We start from the raw sequence: 20874 nt of genomic DNA, 5'->3' as shown, positions 1-20874 counted from the left end.
ACAATGTCCCCCATTATAGACGTCCAAGTGCCAGAAATACCATTGCAGACAGTAGAAGAAAGTTTTAAATAAGCAGTCACGCTAGATTTGATACAGTATGTAAGATCACGCCAGATAAGTTTGTGCCACGGAAGGGCCTAGAGGATACATCATTTACCAAAGCAGGAAGAAATTTCTGGTGAAAAAGTCACCAGCATGACCAAGAAACTTATTAATGATTGTCTTCTGAGGTCTAGGGCTGCCATTAGGAAATGCCATTGCAGACCTGCTTCACTGATAGCAATGGGGGTGGGGTGGGGTGTCATAGGACCTCAAAACAGTAGAGGCCCAGAGGTGGCGCTTAAATATCAGAAGCCAGGTGGATGCAATTATGGTAATGAGCAGTGGGGCCAGAGGGGCAAGGTCAGGAGTACTGACCTGCAGAGAGTTATGGAAATGGTTAGCAGAACACGGCATTCCTAAAGGCAAATTACATGGGCAAATGGTAGCAGATTCTGCTTTCATTATCTTTTTTCCCCATTTTACTCTTTTTTGCTTAATTGAGAAACTACTACCTCATATAAATTCAATGATTTATTACATATTTATTAGACTGATATTGTCCTACAGCCGTAGGGTACTCAGTTCTGTTTCTTCTTCTTCTCTCCCTCTTTTCTCTTTCTCCTCCCTCACCCCTCCTCCTGTCTTCCCTTCCTCCCCCTCCCACTCTCCTCCCTCCCCTCCTCCTCCCCTCCCCTCTTCCTCCCCTTCCCCCTCTCCCTTCCCTCCTCCTAGTCCTCCTCTTCTCTCCTCCCCCTCCCTCTCTTCTTCCCCCTTCCTTTTTTGTCTTAGTGTTGGGCTAATTTCTGTTGACCTATGTTCAAGTTTACTGATTCTTTCCTCAGCAGTGCTCTGATGTCTACTGATGAGACCATTGAGGCGTTCTTTGTCTCTGTTACTGTTATTTTTATTTCTAGCATTTTCCTTTGACTCTTTCTTATAATTTCCATTTCTCAGCTGAAATTCTCCAGGTCATCATGTATGTTGTCCACTTTTTCCACTAGACCTTGTAACATAATAATCATAGCTATTTTAAATTCTTTATCTGATCATTTCAACATCTTGGTCATTTCTGTGTCATTCTGTTGATCACTTTGTCGACAGTGGATTGTTTTTTCTTGTTTTTTGTGTGTCTCATAATTTTGTATGGAATGTTAAACACTATGTATAATACAGTAGAGACAGAGGTAAATAGTATTGGGGCCTGGGAATGGCCATACCTCTTAGTGTAGGAGGTTCAATCAATCTAGGCTGGAGTAGAGCTGAGCTTGGGTTCTGTTGTTGCTATGGTTACCTTCAGTGCACCCCGGGCTTCAAATTCCTTCCATTTCCGAGTTCAGTATTGCCTCTGCATAAGGTGCAAGCTGATTTGCTGGAGGGTTTTTCTGATTGTTCCAGCTTCACCCTCAGCTTTAGGCCTTCCTTGTGTGCCTTGTGCCTCAGAGAGAGTTTCTCTCTGTGCTTTTGCTTCTCCCATGTTAATAGACTGCTGTTGCTTATTCTCAGTACTTGCTAGTGAGAGTAGGGGATGGGGAAGTCCTCTATTGTCCTGGTCCAGCCTCCATCTTCGACAGGCTTGCATCCCTGCCTAAGGGACAGGGGTCCCTGAGATGGTTCTTTCTCAGTGATCCTGCTCCTCCTGTAATAGGAGAGCTTTAATGATGTGGGCCCCAATCGTTTCCAGTCCCTCTCTTTAGTGAAAGGATCTTCACTCTGCCCTGTGGATGGCGGGCTTGCAGTTCTTCCCGCAGCAGGGTTATTCCTTAGGGCGGAAAGGCTCCGGTGGGGCTTCATGCCTTTTCTGCAGCAGTGGCAGCTCCCCTCCTCCAGGCCTGCGCCACTGAGGAAGGCTTTCTCTGGTCACCTGCCCTAACTCCAGTCTTTTTTGTTACAACCAGGTAGGGGTCCATGGAGAAGAACCTGCAGGTGGGTGTGAACTTTCCTCGTGTCTGTGACTCTCAGAGGTTCTGTATCCTCACACTAGCCTACTTTCAGCCTGTAGCACTTCATTAAAAATTTTAGCTGGATTCTTTTATCTGCTTGTTTGGCAGGCCCCATCCTCCTCCCATACGCACCACAGGAGAGCCAGTGCTTATTCTAGAGCAGTTTCCTTAGATTTCAGACTAGTTGGTTGCCCTGCCATCTCAGTTCTCTCATGGGTTCAAGAAAAGTTATAGTTTTGTAGGTTATGTGTTTTCTCATTATTAGAGCGGGAGTGAGGCTCTTTCCAGCTTTCTAAATCCTAGGTGGAATCTGGAGGTCACGATTAACTTATGAAATGGGCTTTTATTGTGGTAACTTCAGAGGCATTGCTAGTTCTTAAGTGTCTAGTTGATCATGTGTCTGTGCCTTACACATATCAGTTAATATTTATCAATGTCTTAGGAATCTTTAAGACTTTTCTTCTTTGTGAGTTGTCTCTTTAAAAAAAAAAATCTGTGTATGTGCCTGTGAGTATTTCATTTTAGACGTCAAATAATATTCTGAGATTTACAATGGAAAACTGATGCCCTCTGCCCATGCCTGCCCACCCTGATTCACACTTTCCCAGAGGCAACCATTTAAATAATTTTAGCTGTTACTTTAGTTGTTTTACATCCACGTTTCTACATAACATACTTATGTCACTGTTGCTTGATTTTTTTCAATTTTAGATTTTCTGTTGGCTTACTTCTGGAAGATAAGCGTTCGAGTCTCTTTCCTGTTTCTCCCTGCCTTAATCTCTGCAAAACCACTTTACCTTTCTCATTCTCTTAATCTGTGACTAGATTTTGGCTCAATAAATATTGAATTTTCATTATTATGATGCTGCTAGCTTGAGCCACACAGGGTTGCGTGATTTTTCTCATACTGTCTTTAGATATAGTCACGGACTTCATGAAGTGGTCACTTCTTGAGGACAGCCCTCCTTAGTCCCTGTGTCCTCTTGCTCTAGCCTGGCCTGGTTGCCCTCTACAGCTTTGCACATGGCTGTCATTCGGGAGCTTCACTTCTCAGTCACTCTGGGAAGTCTCTTCACCACTTTCTTACACTGGATTTTCTGTGTCCTGTATCCCACGTCTTCCTTCTTCTTGATTTCTCTATCATTTGGTGGAGCACAACCTTGCAGAGCATTTTGAGAAAGGCTGCCTAGGAAATCAATTTTTTGAGAATTCGTATATTTGAAAATGCCTACTTTTGCATTTGTAGGCATTTTCAAATTTGGCACACGCAGAAGATTGGGCAATGCAGCTGCAGCATGGCTGGGTAGATGACACGTGTGCTCTCCAGAATCTACCTCCTAGCATGTGGGGAGGAGCATGTGTGCCCCTTCTCTGGCCTGAGTCCCTCATCCTCTCCAGCTGGGAAGGGAGACCCCACCAACCATGCAGCAATGGGAAAACCATTGGGCAAGACTCTTTTAGAAAAGACAAAGATTTTCTTTTTTTAATACATATCTGTTGGTGGTGTGGATTGACCAGAAATGACTTCTTTTACTTTGGGGCAGTAGCATTGTGTCCTGGTGATAACATAATCTATACTTAGCACTCTTAAAAGACTTAGGAGAGTGAAAATAAGGTCTCTTTAGGACCTAGACTAGTGGGAAGGGGAATCTGTGTATTGTCTGAAACAGCTAATTGTATATCAATCACTACAAATGAACTGACACAGATCAATGAGACCTTGGCTTTTTCCATTCATACAAATACTCACCTCTTCTAGCTTATACTAAATGTAAGGTCAGCTTAATCACAGTTTGGGATAACTAATACTGTGCTTCTAAAGTTAAGGTGAAAAGCTACAATCTTAATAGTTTTTTTCCTAATTAAATGGATTCAAATAAGCTGAAAGTCTAAAATCTAGGGACTTTTCCATTATTTTATTTGTTGGGGGCAGCCCTTAAAACTTATCACTGCCAGTTTCCTTTTTTAACTTACAGAATTGGAAGGATATGAAATGGGCAGGGCAGGCAGAAGTCATTACATGAATCATAGAAATGGTCAACATGCATCTAATTTTACCCATTGAGCAAAGAGAGCTAAAGAGGGTAAGTTCTTTTGAGAAGAACCTAAATGTATTTAAAGGGAAGAATACTACATTAGGCTTTTGGGGTTTTTTTCCTAAATGGAATAAAAGGATATATGGAATTGAGGTGGGTAGGAGGGCAAGTGTCTATTCAGCAAACACCTATCGTTTGTGGAACAGGTCTACCAGGGTGGTGTCGGTGTGGACCACTGGTTTATCTTTGGGAGTGATCTGATGTTTAGGCATCTAGAGTGAGGTTATATAGCTGGCTAGTGGCTGGGAATAGTGAGTGAATATAGGTTTTAATTTCAATTCACAGTAAATGATGACGATCACAGATTTAGCACCTTAGTTTACTGCCTCTACACCTGAATCACCTATGGCTGTGAAGCCTGAGCTTTCGGAGAGAAAGCTGTATTCTTAGATAACTCCTCTGTGATTGCTCTAGGACTGCAGTTGCTCCAATCTAAGGGGTGGTTTTCTTATCACAGAAAGTATGTACTCGATGCTAAATATAAGAGTGAAGCTTTGAAGACATTTTATAGTGGTCACAGGTGTTTTGGTTCAGGAATAGGTTCTTTAACAAGTCAAATGCTTATTATCCCCCTCTTATAAACCTTACCCTTTTAAATCACCAGTTTTTTAAAAAATGTAACCATTTTTGATAACCATATTTTTTAATGTTTTGCTACATTTCCCTGCCCTCTCTAATAATAATATATCAACATAGTGAAAGCCCAAAATTCTGATATTTTCCTTAGAATTGTAAAATTACAACTCATTATTTAAATAATTTTCTTGAATCTCTCCTTATTCTCTGAGTTCAATAAGCATAATTTGTAGACATTTTCTCCTTTCTAACTTTGATGAAACCTGAAGCCTGCATTAAGAGATTGCTTTATGAGAAGTAACATTTTTGTAGTGACGAACAGGACGCAGTCCATACAGAAACCGAAATATACTAATGTACACTTGAAATTTACAAGATGTTATGTAAACCAATGTGACCTCAATAAAAAAAAATTTTTAAAGAAGTAAAATTTTCACATGGAATCTCTTATAAAAGTAGATAATGTTCTAAAAAAAATTTTTTTAAATCAACATGGGAATGGTCATAGCAGCATTATTTATAATACCCAAAAAGTGGATACACCCAAATGTTCATCAACTAATGAATGAGTAAACAAAATATGCTATATCCATACAATGGAATATTAATAAAAAAGAATAAAGTACTGACATGTGCTAAGAATGAAAGAACTTTGAAAGCATGCTAAGTGAAAGAAGTCATACACAGAAGGCCACATATTGGATGATTCCCATTATAGAAATGTCCAGAATAGGCAAACCCATAAAGTCGGAAAGCAGATTCATGGTTGCTAGGAGTGTAGGGCACAGGGGCTTGGGGAGTGTTTGTTAATGGGTATGGGATTTCTTTTTGAGGTGATGAAAATGTTCTAAATTTAGATAGTGATGATTGTCGCACAACTCTGTGAATATACTAAAAGCCACAGAATTGTATACTTTAAAAGGGTGAAATTTATGGTATGTGAATTATGTCTTAATAAAGCTGTTATTTAAAAAATCAATCTGGGGCTGGGGATTTTTCTCTAAGCATTTCATGTGGGATGAACTGTGTGACGACGCCGAAGTGAAGCTGCAGTAAGGGAATGGCTGACAATGTGCTGAGTAGAGAGTGGAGTGAGGGCAGCTTAGGGGCATGAGTCGCGGCTTGTGTTAACTTTGTCTTCGCCCTAACCTTTGTGCTGTGCTACTAGTCCTAACATACTATGTGGCATCCATTTTAAAAAATGAAAAAAAAAGGTATGATACTCAAAGTTAGTACTTTACTCCTCTTACTTCTTAGTAGTTAATTATTTGACAAATTGGTCAAAGTGCTGTCTTGGCCAGGAGTATTTTAAGCAAAATATCTTAATTCAAGAATAAATATGAAAAAATAAATAGCTGCTGTTCTGGGTGAGAGGATATAAGAGTGAAGAAAACAAAGCCCTCCCTTCATAGAAGGTGAACAGACAATAAGGACAGGAAGTTGCAAGTGTTATGAAAGTAAATAAAACTGGGCAAAGGGATGAGAATTAGGGGGTGGGCAAATGCTACTTGAGAGAGAGTAGGCAAGGGCACTTTCTCTGAGCAAGATGCATGTTTTGGCTCTGATTTTTAAAAAATATTAACGTGTCTACACTCCCTTTTTCAACCTCTTTAGCACCTGATAATTTTGACCCTTTGTAGTCTAGGTCCTGACTCTACCCGTTAACTGAACTGTTTTTCTAAAGGCCATCAGTAAACCCTTACTATTTTTAATGGCTCTGTTTTCATGTTTTTCTATATCTATGCTTTAAGGAAACCGATCGCTCTCTAGGAGGTGACACTATAAGTCTATTTCTCTTTTTGCATCTCTGGCTGCTTTTATGGTTCTTATCTTTCTTTTTTTCCGTTACCCATATTCATTATAGATGTCCCTCTGATTTTTTTTTTTAATCATTCTTCCCTTTTCCCTTGAATTTTTTCCCCTACCAAACCTCTTATGGCTTCACTATTTTTCCTGGGAGATTATTTGGAAATTTGTGTTTTGACCTCATCCTCCTCTCCAGGCATCCAGGTCTTCTGTTTAGTTGCATGGTGGGTATCCTTACTTGCCCCTCAGCTATCTGAAATTTCATGTTTCTAAAAATGGGACGCCTCTTCCTTCACACCTGCTCCTTATGCAATATTTGAGTTGGTCATTGAAATACTTTTCACTTTAAATACTCCTTGTTACTGTCTCTGCTTGAGAACATACTCATTGCTTTTCTCCTAGACTGCTCTGTCTCCCAGTTACTTTTCTCATTTTTTCCAATCTCTTCATTCCATCCTATACAGGGATGCCCCGGTCAGCATCCTAATCTCAGCTCTGATTTTGTCAGCACTTTCTTTCTCATATCCCTTCAGTAGTCATTGTCTGTGTAATTTTTCTCACGTGTGGAGGGCCTGGTACAATGTTAAGAGCTTAAGCATTTTAAGTGAATAATAAGAGTGTGGAGAGACGGCAGTGGGTCTGAGCTGGGGCCTGAGAAAGTGGAATTCTGCCAGTGTCATGGGTGATGCTGCTACTGCAGGTCTGGGGATCACACTGAGAACTTTTGCTCTGGGTCTTCCTCATACAGTGGTCAGATGATCTTTCTGACTTGCAATCTGATATCATTCCCTTGAGGACTTGCAGTGCTGTCCCTTCGCTTTTAGGACAACCTGAACTCCCTGAGATTGCCTAACAACTCTTACTTCACATTCTACACCGCCCTATTTTCCCCCTACCCTATATCCTCTTTCCTTAGCAAATGTATCTCTCCGTACCTTTGTGTATACCATTCCCTCTGTCCATTCTCTATAGTCTGGCCCTTTGGGGATTTATGTCAATCAGGTTCCATATTAGCTTTTATTGCCTTCCTAAAGCTGTTATCAAGACAATTAATTATTAAAACTCTGTGCAGGGGCCGGCCCAGTTGCGCAGTGGTTAAGTGTGCATGTTCCACTTCAGGGGCCCAGGGTTCACTGGTTCGGATCCTGGGTGCGGGCATGGCACCGCTTGACAAGCCATGCTGTGGTAGGCGTCCCACATATAAAGTAGAGGAAGATGGGCATGGATGTTAGCTCAGGGCCAGTCTTCCTCAGCAAAAAGAGAAGGATTTGCAGCAGATGTTAGCTCAGGGCTGATCTTCCTAAAAAAAAAACAACTCTGTGCAGTTGCAAAAATGGTATAAAACAGTTAGATGAGGTATTAAATAGGTGAGAAATAACATTCCTTAACTTGAATGTGCCATATGGTGCCAGACTATCTCTACTACCTTTTGTAAAATAATTTTATTGAGACCTATTTCATATACTATGCAATTCCTCATCTAAAGTACAATGCGGTGGTTCGAATATGTTGACAGATATGTGCAACCGTCAACACAATCAATTTTAGAACATTTTCATCACCCCAAAAAGAAATCTTGTATTCATAAGCCATCACTCCCTATTACCCCTTCTCCTCAGACCCAAGCAATCACTAATCTCCTGTCTGTCTCTATGGATTTGCCTATTCTAGACATTTCATATAAATGGAAGCATACAATGCATGGTCTTCTGTGACTGGCTTCTTTTACTTAGCATAATATTTTCAAAGTTCATTCATTCATAGCATATATCAGTACCTCATTCTTTTTTATTGCCAAATAATATTCCATTGTAGGGACATACCACATTTTATTTATCCATTCATCAGTTGATGGACATTTGGGTTGTTCTCACTTTTCAGATATTATGAATAATGAATAATGCTGCTCTGAACACTCATGTGCAGGATTTTGTTGTGGACATATGTTTTCATTTCTCTTAGATAGATACCAGGAGTGGAATTACTGCATCGTGTGGTATATCTGTGTTTAGTATTTTGCAGAGCTGCCAAATAGAAAACAGCTGCCACTGTTTTCTAAAGCAGCTGCACCATTTTACATTCCTGTTAGCATTGTATGAAGGTTCTAATTTCTCCGCATCCTCACCAACGCTTGTTATTGTCAGTCTTCTTAGTTTTAGGCATCCTAATGGTTGTGAAATAGTATCTCATTTGGTTTTGATTTGCATTTCCATAATGATTAGTGATGTTGAGCATCTATTCATGTGCTTTTTGGTCATTCTTCTTTTGAGAAATGTCTATTGAAGTCCTTTGCCCATTTATTTAAAGTCTTTTTATTTTACTTTTTTTTTTTTAAAGATTGGCAGCTGAGCTAACAACTTTTGCCAATATTTTTTTTCTGCTTTTTCTCCCCAAATCCCCCCCAGTACATAGTTGTATATTTTAGTTGTGGGTCCTTCTACTTGTGGCATGTGGGGCACTGCCTCAGCATGGCCAGATGAGCGGTGCCATGTCCGCGCCCAGGATCTGAACCATTGAAACTCTGAGCGGCCAAAGTGGAGCGCACGAACTTAACCACTCGGCCATGGGGCCAGTCCTCTAAAGTGTTTTTATTTTAAAGACAGATTTTTTAGAGCATTTTCAGGTTCACAGCAAAACTGAGAGAAGATACAGAGATTTCCCATATATGTCCTGTCTCCACACATGCATAGCCTCCCCCATTATCAACATGCACCACCAGAGTGGTCCGCTCATTATAGCTGATGAACCTGCATCAACACATCATAACCACCCAAAGTCCATAGATTACCTTAGGGTTCATGCTTGTGGTTGTATGTTCTTTGGGTTTAGAGGAATACATGATGATGTGTGTCTATCATTATAGTATCATATAGAGTATTTTCACTGCCCTAAAAATACTCTTTGTTCCACCTATTCATCCCTCTCCCCACCTCAACCGCTGATCTTTTTACTTTCTCCGTAGTTTTGCCTTTTCCAGAATGTCATATACTTGGATTCATACAGTATATAGCCATTTCACATTTTTTTAAATTAAGGTCATAATAGTTTATAACATTGTGAAATTTCAGTTGTACTTTATTATTTGTCAGTCACCACATATATGTGCCCCTTTATCCCTTATGCCCACCCCTGAACCCCCTTCCCCTCTGGTAACTACAAATCTGTTTTCTTTGTCCATGTGTTTGTTTATCTTCCACATATGAATGAAATCATGTGGTGTTTGTCTTTCTCTGTCTGGCTTATTTTCCTTCACGTAATACCCTCAAGGTTCATCCATATTGTTGCAAATGGGATGATTTTGTCTTTTTCATGGCTGAGTAGTATTCCATTCTCTATATATACCCCATCTTTATTCATTTGTCAGTCGATGGGTGCTTAGGTTACTTCCACTTCTTAGCTATTGTGAATAATGCTAGAATGAACATAGGGGTGCGTGGGTCTCTTTCAATTGCTGATTTCAAGTTCCTTGGATAAACAGCCCAGTAGTGGGATAGCTGGGTTATATGGTATTTCTATTTTTAATTTTTTAAGAAATTTCCATCCTGTTTTCCATAGTGTCTGCACCAGTTTGCATTCCCACCAGCAGTGTATGGTGGGAACCCCTTTTCTCCACATCTTCTCCAACTAGCCATTCTAACAGGTTTAAGGGGATATCTCATTGTAGTTTTGATTTGCATTTCCCTAATGATTAATAATGTTGTACATCTTTTCATGTGCCTACTGGTCATCTGTGTATCTTCTTTGGGAAAATGTCTGTTCATATCCTCTGCCCATTTTTTGACTAGGTTCTTTGTTTTTTTGTTGTTGAGTTGTGTGAGTTCTTTATATATTTTGGAGATTAATTGCTTGTTGGATATATGATTTGCAAATATTTTCTCCCAGTGGTGGGTTGTCTTTTCATTTTGTTCCTGGTTTCCTTGGCCTTGGGGAAGCTCTTTAGTCTGATTAAGTCCCATTTGTTTATTTTTTCTTTTGTTTCCCTTGTCCAAGTAGACACAGTATTCAAAAAGATCCTTCTAAGACTGATGTCAAAGAGTGTACTGCCTATATTTTCTTCTAGGAGTTTTATGGTTTCACATCTTACCTTCAAGTCTTTAAAATTAAACATCAAATTTCTAATATTCTCCTGCAAATCTTTTGCATTCTCTCCATTTCTACTGTCTTACGTTGTATAACTGAACTGAGCCAGTGGTCCTAGATATATATATATACATTACCAATTAGTTTGAAATCCCTGAAAGAGCAGTTAGCCACTTAGAGTAAAAATTTATTCTCCATTGTTGAATATTGACTTTAGGAGATAATTTGCTTCATTATAAACCATCTTCTTGATAGTGGTGTATCCTATCAGTGTACATCACTTTAGAAAATAATGTTCTATTTCTTATATACATCAAAATTAACTTTAAAAAAATCTAGATCTGTTGGGAGAAATTATTTTTCTCAAAAATCTTTGGAGGAATAATGTTAAACGAATGTGCTATCTGTTCTAATTTAAATAATGGCTTTGTTAACTTATTCATTTAGTTTGACCACATGAATCAATTTGGTAAAACAACCAGATAATTTACCTAAGAAATCAATTATAGAAGTTGTCTGTGTTAATTGTGAATTGGCAATTATTTGGACAATCACCAGTTATTATTAGAATTAATTGAGCTGTAGTATTCAACTTATTGTAATAGTAGTCACTTACTGTGGACATAACTGATATGATATAAAGATTCCTACATAGTACTTGATTCTGTTGTAGAAACTCAGTAGTAATTAGTAATTTGGAAAAAGACTATACATAATACAAAAATAGTAGCTAAAAATAATTTCTCTGCTTTTTTAGGAGTCAGTATATAATGCTGATACTGCTGTTATTAATGGGAGTGGACAGACAGCAAAAGAAGTCACTCAGGACAAAGAAATCAGAAACATGCTTGAAGGTAAATATTATGGATCTTAACATAAACAGCATTTACTTTAATTATAGCCAAGGCCCAGAATGTAAGTAGAAATGGCTTCTGAGATGCCAAAATAGATGACACCAAGCCTATGATCTAAAGATAATGTAATTTGGGAGTCATTGGTTAGACATGAAATTATCTATGAGAGTTTCCTCACTTACAGCTTTTAAATTCTTACTTTATACAATATTATGGCATGTTTTCAAAGCCCATTTATCTAATCCCCAACAAAATTCAAAGTAGAAAATTAGAGACATGAGAGAGTGTGGCCGATAGGCTGCAGAAGCATGATGATGAAGGAACACAGTCGGGCAGGACAGAAACCATAAGAGGTATAGCTATTTGGAGTCATTTGATTGGGGGGAAGATAGCTCTGGCTGGTTCTATTGTCCTGAAGACTTCATTGTGGTACAACAGCCAACAGTAATTTCTTTATGGACCAGCTTCATTGTTATGAACTTCAAACGTTAAATTGCATTTGAGAAGACATATGAGTCTTCAATGACTCAGAGTGATTTCTCTAAAATAGTTTAAAACAAAAAAATTTGATGCTTACATTGGGAAGCCCTCATGCATTAGGATTATCCTCCAAATGGCCAGGGCTTTGCTGTAATTATTTTTTAGTAGTATTTCTATGGTAGAGAAGAGAAAATTTCTTCATTACTACTTTATGAATAAAAATATTGAATTAGAGTTGTGATTTCATACACATCCTGTGTATCTTTCCTTTGCAATCCAGAGAAGGGCAAGATAATTTTGTATTTAAAGCATGTTGATTTCTTTGTACTTCTTTCCAAATGTCTTTGAGAACTAAAAATCTTCTCTTGTTCTCTAGTTACAAAATAATGTCCACTTGTCAGACATCTTCAGGTCAGTGTCTTAACTTGCTCTTGCATTTAAAATGAACGCTCTCATTTTCAGTGAACAAGCAGATCAACACATAACATCTTCTGTAAGCCTCTGTATTATGTGATTTTTGGAAGACTGAACCTATTAGATGTGATCCCAGCCCTTTGATAAATTGTGTTCTAATTGGGAAGATGAGGTAATGTTTTTGATCCTGTCCTGTTATTTTAATTACAAAAAGATTAGAACCCAGAACTGAGGTTCTCCTGACAAACTGGAATGTTAGGTTAGCCTGACAAGTTGACATTTAATGGGCCCAGTAATAAAGACATGCCCTATTGCCTCCCCAGAACCCAAATGCACTAAGGACAAGGGCTTAGTTGGCATTATGGGTACTGTGATTTGTCAGCTGATATGGTCCTGGCCTGGGAAATAGAAGTAGAAACTTAACTGAGTGATTCTGCTTTGGTGAGATCACCTTGGCCAGATATAACATCATTTGCTGATAGCACATTGAATGGTTCAGACTGCAGAGAGTGTATCCAGCAACCCGCCAAAGACCAAGGCAGACCAGAAACCACATCACAGGGTAATGCTCGAAGAGACAGGAAATGTTTCACCTCAGAAATGCAGACATTGGTAGACACAACAAAATCATACCCAAGTATCTGAACAGCTGTTAGATTGGAGGAGGGATCATCTTGTTTGTGGCAGACCAGGCCTAGTTCACGGCCTAGTTGATGGAGTGCCAGGGAGTTTATCTTTGGATCCAGTGTATTGTAGTAATGGCTTGAGTTAATTTGCAAAGTGTAGTGAGTTTCCCACGACTGGAGATGTTCAGGAAAGGGTAGTTACTGCTTACCAGGCACTAGAGAGGGATACGTTCTTCTCCTACATATCATTTGCCTTTTTATTTCGAAAAGTTTCCAACCTGTGGGAAAGTTTCAAGAATAGTAAAATGAACACTTGTATATCCTTCACTTAGATCCACCAATCATTAGCATGTTGCCACATCTGGTTTATCCTTTTATATATTATTTAATGTTATTTATTTACCTTTAACTTTGCTGAACTATTTGGGAGTAATTTGCAGATATAGTGATACTTTAGCCCTAAATACTTCAGTATGTATCTCTTAAGAACGAGGATAGGGGCCGACCCCTTGGCAGAGTGGTTAAGTTCACATGCTCTGCTTCGGCGGGCCCAGGGTTTCGTGGGTTTGAATCCTGGGCGCGAACATGGCATCACTCATCAAGCCATGCTGGGATGGCATCCCACATGCCACCACTAGAAGGATCCACAACTGAAAATACGCAACTATGTACCCAGGGGGCTTTGGGAGAAAAGGAAAAAAAAATCTTTAAAAAAAGAGAACAAGGATATTTTCTTATGTAATCACTATTTAATGGTCAATTTCAGGAAATTTAACATTAATATAATAATATTATATAATATACAGCTTATATTCAAATTTTGCCAATTGTCCAAATAATGTCCTTTGTAGCATTTTTCCGCCTAATCCAGGTTCTAATACAGAATCCCACACTGCATTTAATTGTCACATTGCTTTAAGTCTCTTTTTATCTGGACTAATTCTTTATCCTTTGTCTTTCACGATCTTGACTTTTTTGAAGAGGAAAGCATTTATGGAATTGTTTGTAAAATATCCCTCATTTTGAGTTTTTCTCTTTTCATATAATTAGGTTAACATACGCATTTTTGGCAGAAATAATATGTGGGTGAGGCTGTATTCTTTACCTGTGCATCACATTAGGAGGTCCAGGATGCCATTTTGTTCTATTACTGGTGATGTTAACTCTGATAACTCGGTGGTTCATTGTAAAGACACCTTCTCCTCGTTGTAATTAATAAATAATCTGTGGGTAGAAAAGTTGAGGCCATGCAAATATCCTGTTTACCAATAAACTTTTAATCCATGGTTTTAGCATTTATTGATAATTCTTGCTGAATCACTTACTACGTAGAGATTGCAAAGTGGCAATTTTTCTATCAATGAAGTGCATTTGCCAAGTTCCCACCTGCATTTCAAGTATACTACTAATTAACCTACTCTGCATGTAAATAACTGTCTATCAGGATGCAGTTAGATCTCTGTGATCCCTACTGATTCTGGATTCTGATTGAAAAGAAAGATAAAGATTTAGTTTGGGGCTAGCCCAGTGGCACAGCAGTTAAGTTCGCATGTTCCACTTAGGCAGCCTGGGGTTTGCCAATTCAGATCCCGGGTGCAGACATGGCACTGCTTGGCAAACCATGCTGTGGTAGGCATCCCACATATAAAGTAGAGGAAGATGGGCATGGATGTTAGCTCAGGGCCAGCCTTCCTCAGAAAAAGAGGAGGATTGGCAGCCAATGTCAGCTCAGGGCTAATCTTCCTCAAAAAAAAAAAAAGATTTAGTTTATAACCATATTAAATTTAAAATTTATAGGACAAACAATATTTTTTGGTTGGAGTATTTGCTTAAAAAAATTTTTTTTAAGGTATAAAATATATGGAGAAAAGTATAGATCATTAATGTACAACTCACTATTTTCACAAATGGAACACATCCATGTAAATAGCACCCACATCAGGGAACAGCACATTACGAGCACTCTAGAAGCCCCACCTCACCAAACTGGAATATTGGCTTTTCATTGGCTGGATCAGCAGTCTTCTTTCAGTGTCCTGAATGAACACAGGACAGGAAATGTCCAGGAACATACTCAGGGTTTTCAACTCCAAATCCTTGTCTGTTTTCCTTCATTTACATGGCTAGTCAATCTAGAAAGAAACATTAGGGCGCGCTCTTTACTCTCTTCCCTAAAGTGTAGAGCAAATATTATTAAGCATTATTTGATTATTCCATAAATATTTATTGGCCAAATATACATTGTGCCAGACAGTGTCATAAAAGCCTTGGATAGTGTAAGCACAGATAGCTCACTGCAGGAATGACTGAAGGCATAAATTGCAGCTCAGGTAATACATGGAGTAGTAGAGGTATGTAAAGAGAGATAGGGACAGGACTGTTCGCAAAGAGCTCACAGTCCAGGAGCCATAGAACCAAAGAGAGGAAAGACTGGAGAGCGTGAATCTCAGCAAAAGAAGAAGGCATTGAGAGCCTCCGTAGAGGCTTGGCCACCTTCCTCTGAGGTAGAGAGGGAGTCTGGATGTGGAAATAAAAATGTGAGAATGGAAGATGATGGTATGTAGTAATGTTAGTCATTTCTTAAGACAGAGCTAAACTAGATCCGGCTATTCCTGTATTCACGATGTGTGTAGTTGAGATGAGATGGCACACATAGTGTCTCGAACAACAGTTAGTGCACAGTAGTTACTAATTATTAATAACTGTTCATTATTTCTTAGGAAGACCTAAGGAACCTTGTGTGGTTCCTCTCTTGCAGCCTTTGCACAGGACGTTGTACACATATTTTAAGTGGGATTACTAAGTCTTTCTATGAAATTGCTTCTTTTCTGTAAGCCAAAACAGAACTCAGATCTAGCAGAAATGAGACCTTATTACATATTCTCGTCTCTTAAACAAGTTAGATTACCCACTGCTCCCTTTCCCTGCAAGTGTGGCATCAGGAGCGTAAGGTAGCAAGAAGAGCATGGACTCTGGGACCTGCCTACCCAAGTTCAAATCCCAACTCCTCTCCTTCCCGGCTGTGTGACCTCAGTTAAGTTCCTTAACCTCTTGGTGCCTTGGTTTCTTCATCTATAAAATCAGGATAATAGTAACACTTCATACAGTAGTTATGAGGATTTAATAAGTTAATATTTTTAAAGTGCTTTCAATAGCCCTTGGCACATAGTAAGTTCAATAGTATTTGTTAAATAAACTTTATATTCTTATGTGGATGTATATGAGTATATGTAAATTTAAATATATTTATATGGTTTGTAAATCTTCCTACCAATGCTATTTCTTATTATTACTTTTCACAGTGTAAGGTTCGGGAAGGTATAAACCCCTCTCTCCACTTATCTACCTTTCTAAGGCAGCTGTGTAATAGTATTTCAGCATGCGAAAGTAACTCATAATTATCTGTGATGGGTATTGTAGTGAGTAATGTGCTTAAAGACTTCTGAATCAAAACCAGAAACTCATCTGAACCTGAAAGAAGTTGAACTCTAATTGGAAAGGGAAGGCAGTGAGAACAGCAATAAAGTCTAACTGCGTTTGAATTACAATCAGAACATTGTGACTTTCTCACCGTGGGTACTTTGTTCTTTACACATTTTTGTAATGAATTTTCTAATAGGATCCTGACTAAAGTAGAGTAATACGTACTTCTTCTTGCAGCTGTAGAAAGGACTGAACAAAGAAATATTGAAGAATTACGTTTAGCAGCAGCAAGAGAAGGCAAAACAGCACAACTCCTACTCTGGGTAACACAAAAAAAGCATTCTTTCTTTACACTTCATGGAAATTTTTACTTAATGTTAAATTCATAGTTTAGTCGAATTGTGAGTCCAAGATACTTGAGGTCATAATAATAGAACAAAAGTCTTTAAATATTTAAAAACCATGCTATTTATTAAAAACCATATCTATTAGCATGGTAATAGTTTAAGCAGGATTCATTTTACATGATGATGTTTTCTCTGAATTTCTCATGTACATCCCCACTCCCTCCTGAAAACCTGATGGATAAGAATCTGATTTTTCAAGGCAAATACTTAATGTAAAGACAAATTTTTTTTTAGGTTAAGCCAATTTAAAATTAAAACATAATATACAGGATCCTGTAAAGGAATAAGTTTCTCTAATTTTGATGAGCAGTAATTTCTGAAAGGTGTGCTATACTTGTAGCCAGCCCTGGTGGTCTAGTGGTTGAGATTCTGTGCTCTCGCCACCATGGCCCGAGTTCATTTCCTGATGCAGGAACCACACCACTCGTCTGTTGGGTGTCATACTGTGGCAGCTGCGTGTTGCTGTGATGCTGAAAGCTATGCCACCGGTATTTCATATACCAGCAGGCTCACCCATGGTGGACAGGTTTCAGCAGAGCTTCCAGATGAAGAAAGACTAGGAAGAAGAACCTGGCCACCCACTTCTGAAAAAATTGGCCATGAAAACCCTGTGAATAGCAGCAGGGCATTGTCTGATAGAGCGCCCGAGGGTGAGAGGATGGCACAAACCACCGGACAGGGTTCTGCTCTGCTGTCCACAGGGTTGCTAGGAGTCGGAATCGATTTGATGGCACTAATGAGAAAGAGGGTTTTAGCTCTCAGTGTAATATAAAAATGAAAATTTTAATGTTTCTTATGCCCAGTACAGTATTAAGTTCAGAGAGTTACCTATTCCAGCAGGTTTGGGAAATGCCAGCCTATTGCGTTACATCTGAATTAGCGCTAACTAATGATGACAAACATAATCTATTGGAAGGCTTGGAAAGTAGGTCTCTGCCCTGAAACACCTATCAGAAATTCTAAAAATGCAGAGGGATACTCCTTTATATGCCCTGAACAAAGTCTGTATACGGGTGATTGAAGAATGCATAGTCTCAACGAGAGGTGCCTATGGCCCGCTGTAACACGGCTACCAAATCATCATAAAGGCTTTGGTTGATGCTCAGTAACACCAGGAAACTGTTAGTAACAAGGAAGAGTCTCAGAAAGACAGGCCAATTGAAACAAAAATCATGTTAGGGTTTTTTGTTGTTGTTTTGTTTATTTACGTTTTTAAGAGGCAACAGAGCTTAATAGTAAAGAGCTTGAGCTCTGGAGTCCAAAAATCTAGGTTCAAATCTCATGTTTTCCTTTTATGAACTGTGTGATTTGACTTTAGATGAGCTAATTAACCTCTCTGTGCATTCGTTTCATCTGTAAAATGGGAATTGCATGAGCCAGTGTTCTCCAGAGAAACAAAACCAATGGTATATATTGGTTATATGATAGTATATATCAGAGAGCAGAGATTTTAAGGAATTGTCTCATGCAACTGTGGGGGCTGGCAAGTCCAAATTTTTCAGGGAAGCACGCTAGAAACTCAGGCAGGGTTTCTATGGTGCAGTCCTGAAGAAAATGCCGTTTTTAGGGAACTTTAGTCTTTTAAGGCCTTCAAGGATTGGATGAGGCCCACCCATGTTATGAAACGTTATCTGTTTACTCAAAGTTTACTGATTTAAATGTTAATCACATCTAAAAATACCTTCACAGTAACATCTAGATTGGTATTTGACCAAACAACTTGGTACCGTGGCCTAGCCAAGTTGACATACAAAATTAACCATCTCAGTGATAAAAAATAGTACCTACCTCACTGGGCTGTCATGTGGCTTAAGTGAGATGATGGCCATAGGTGTTTAGCACAATGCTGAGCAGAGAGTATATGCTCAATACATGCAACTTAGTACTGGGATGACCGTTATTTTGTCCTGGACAGCCCTGGTTTATACCTGGTGTTCCTGCGTAATAATAAATAGCACCCTTGTGTCCCTTAGTTATTACTTACAAAGTAATCTTGCAAACCAGAGGATCATTCGGTCCCATGCTTCTCTCCACCTTTATCTGAAAGTGGCTCTAAAGGAAAAAAGAAAGGGACATGCTGGATGTTTCTGAGAAAGCAAGTCCTGGGCATCATCCTTTTCAACTCTGGTTGCCCCGATCTGCTCAAGGAACTAGACCTCCAGTCACACTCCTCCGTCCTAACTCAGCCTATGAATTATGAGTCAATAAGAAAAGCCAAATTATGTTTACTATATCTCTATTTTGAGCATCAGTGCATCATTCATTTTAGAAAAATAAATTGCCTTAAAGTTAAATTCAAAATGTTGGCACTTAATGTATTAAACACTTATTATAATGACTCCTTTCTCAGATTCTAGAAAGACTAAGTATTTTATACTCTGATAACCTCAGAAACAGTTTAAATTAACCTAGGGTATTAAAGCAAAAAAAAAATCCCCAACCCCAAAAAGAACAACAGTTCAAATGTCATCTTTCTATGCCCAAAAGATAGGAATTTCAAAGTGTAAATTAAATAGATTTTTGTTCTCCTCCTTTTCCATGTCCTACTCCCAAGCCAGGGGGCCCATCTTATAAACTTTCTGAACCTACAGCTCAATTCAATACCCTACAGAATTCTCAAATCATCCAGCAAAGGCCGTTCATAGCATCAGCAGTATTGTCACTTTCCTTTCTAGGTTACTGGTGATTTTCATGATTATACTAATGTCAGAGTATTTTAAGCAACTCTGGTGCCAAGTAATATACAAATTGCTCTCTGAATAATCAAGTGCTGACCATACCTCTCATTAAGCAATGATTTGAGTCCAAAATAACCTAATCTGTCTGATCTAAAGTTACAAATACACCTATTCTGTTCTTGTGAAGAAACATTAAGCAGAAGAGAGGCTCCTGAACGGCCCCTATATCTTCTGAATTATACAATTTTGGTTATGTTATGATCACTTACGATTTGCTGTGAGCTTTGGTGTTGATAGAAATTCTCTCTATATGATCTGCTTTTCAACTCAAGAAACTGAAAATAATGCCAGTGTCCCAGTTGACAAAATGTTAAGCATTGTCAGTCGAGGAGTGTTCAGGAGAGGCCCTGCAGGAGGAAGGGGTGAGCTTGCAGGGCTGCCTTGAAGCCTCCTCAGCACATGAGGCTTTTCCAGCACCAGGCCTGCAATGCAGGGGTCTTCCCCATGCCTGGCTTCTCTAGGGCTTGGCTCCCAGCAGTGCCCGGCAGACAGCAGCTTGCCCCAGCATCCCCTCTGTGGTTTTGGAGCGGAGCACTCCCAGAGGGACACCTCCCATGAGCAGCTTTCCCTGCCACTCTAGAGGACACATTTCCTCCAAGTTCTATCAGTGAGGCCCCACAGTGACTTCCCTGTCATCCACTGAGCCATGGCTGTCAGCTCTAGAAGGATCTCCTCCCTGGCGCTCTATTTCTGCCCTGGAGCAGTGGCTGCTCCTCATGTCTGCTATTCCTTTATTCTTAGAGCTCTCTTTACTTTGTCCTAGCCAATCTCTTGTATTCCAGTCCACTGTTACAGTTATTATTCTTTATATTAAACTCTCCCTGTTCAGATTACTATGTGGTTTCTGTCTCCTGATTAGAACTTCATTAGTACATCCTTATTTTTACAAAAGGCTCTTTGGAGTGGTCAAATATGTCACCCAAAGTCACACAGACTTTCCTGTGGGGCTAGCAGTTCAACCAAGGTCTGAGTCCAACATTCACACTCTTTCCAGTCTGCACATTTTCACCCTTAATGCACCTCTATAGAGTAAGTAAACAAAAATGTGTTAATATTTATTTACTGATTGTTATGTGAATTGCATTGTAAATAAGCTCCTGAAAGTGTTGTTTCTAAGAAGCCAATGGAGGACAACCAAATGTTATTTCAAAACTTATTTATAAGATCGATACATTTTGAATTGTTCTGCCTTTAACAGGTTAAACTGACATATATTCTAGCAATCCTTCTTCTTGTTATAACTACAGTCCATTTAAAGTTATTTTATAAAAAGACAGTAATACTCCTTGAGGAGATTTCTGGAACACTTTTCTCATTTGTTTTAAATACAGAATGACCCCATTAAAGTAGCTTTTATCAAATGTATAAAATCATAAATGTGTCTCTCTGTAG

At 39.0% G+C, this 20874-nt stretch overlaps 1 long non-coding RNA gene across 8 annotated transcripts in view; it reads left to right on the top strand.

Moving 5' to 3' along the window:
- LOC103559432 (uncharacterized) overlaps nucleotides 1–20874 on the top strand; it is a 102852-nt gene that overhangs the window by 41996 nt on the left and 39982 nt on the right. For 5 of the 8 annotated variants that reach the window (XR_011542636.1, XR_011542641.1, XR_011542640.1 and 2 more), the window contains exons 3-5: nucleotides 11298–11394; nucleotides 12251–12285; nucleotides 16575–16660. This is a non-coding gene — a long non-coding RNA (uncharacterized lncRNA). The remainder of the gene's footprint in view (nucleotides 1–11297; nucleotides 11395–12250; nucleotides 12286–16574; nucleotides 16661–20874) is intronic. The other 3 variants (XR_011542635.1, XR_011542642.1, XR_011542638.1) reach the window with 1 other exon arrangement.

The sequence above is a fragment of the Equus przewalskii genome, chromosome 7 (genome assembly GCF_037783145.1).
Source record: "Equus przewalskii isolate Varuska chromosome 7, EquPr2, whole genome shotgun sequence".
NCBI lineage: Eukaryota > Metazoa > Chordata > Mammalia > Perissodactyla > Equidae > Equus > Equus przewalskii.
Note: the sequence above shows the minus strand (reverse complement) of the source record. Positions and strands in the feature narration are given on the sequence as shown.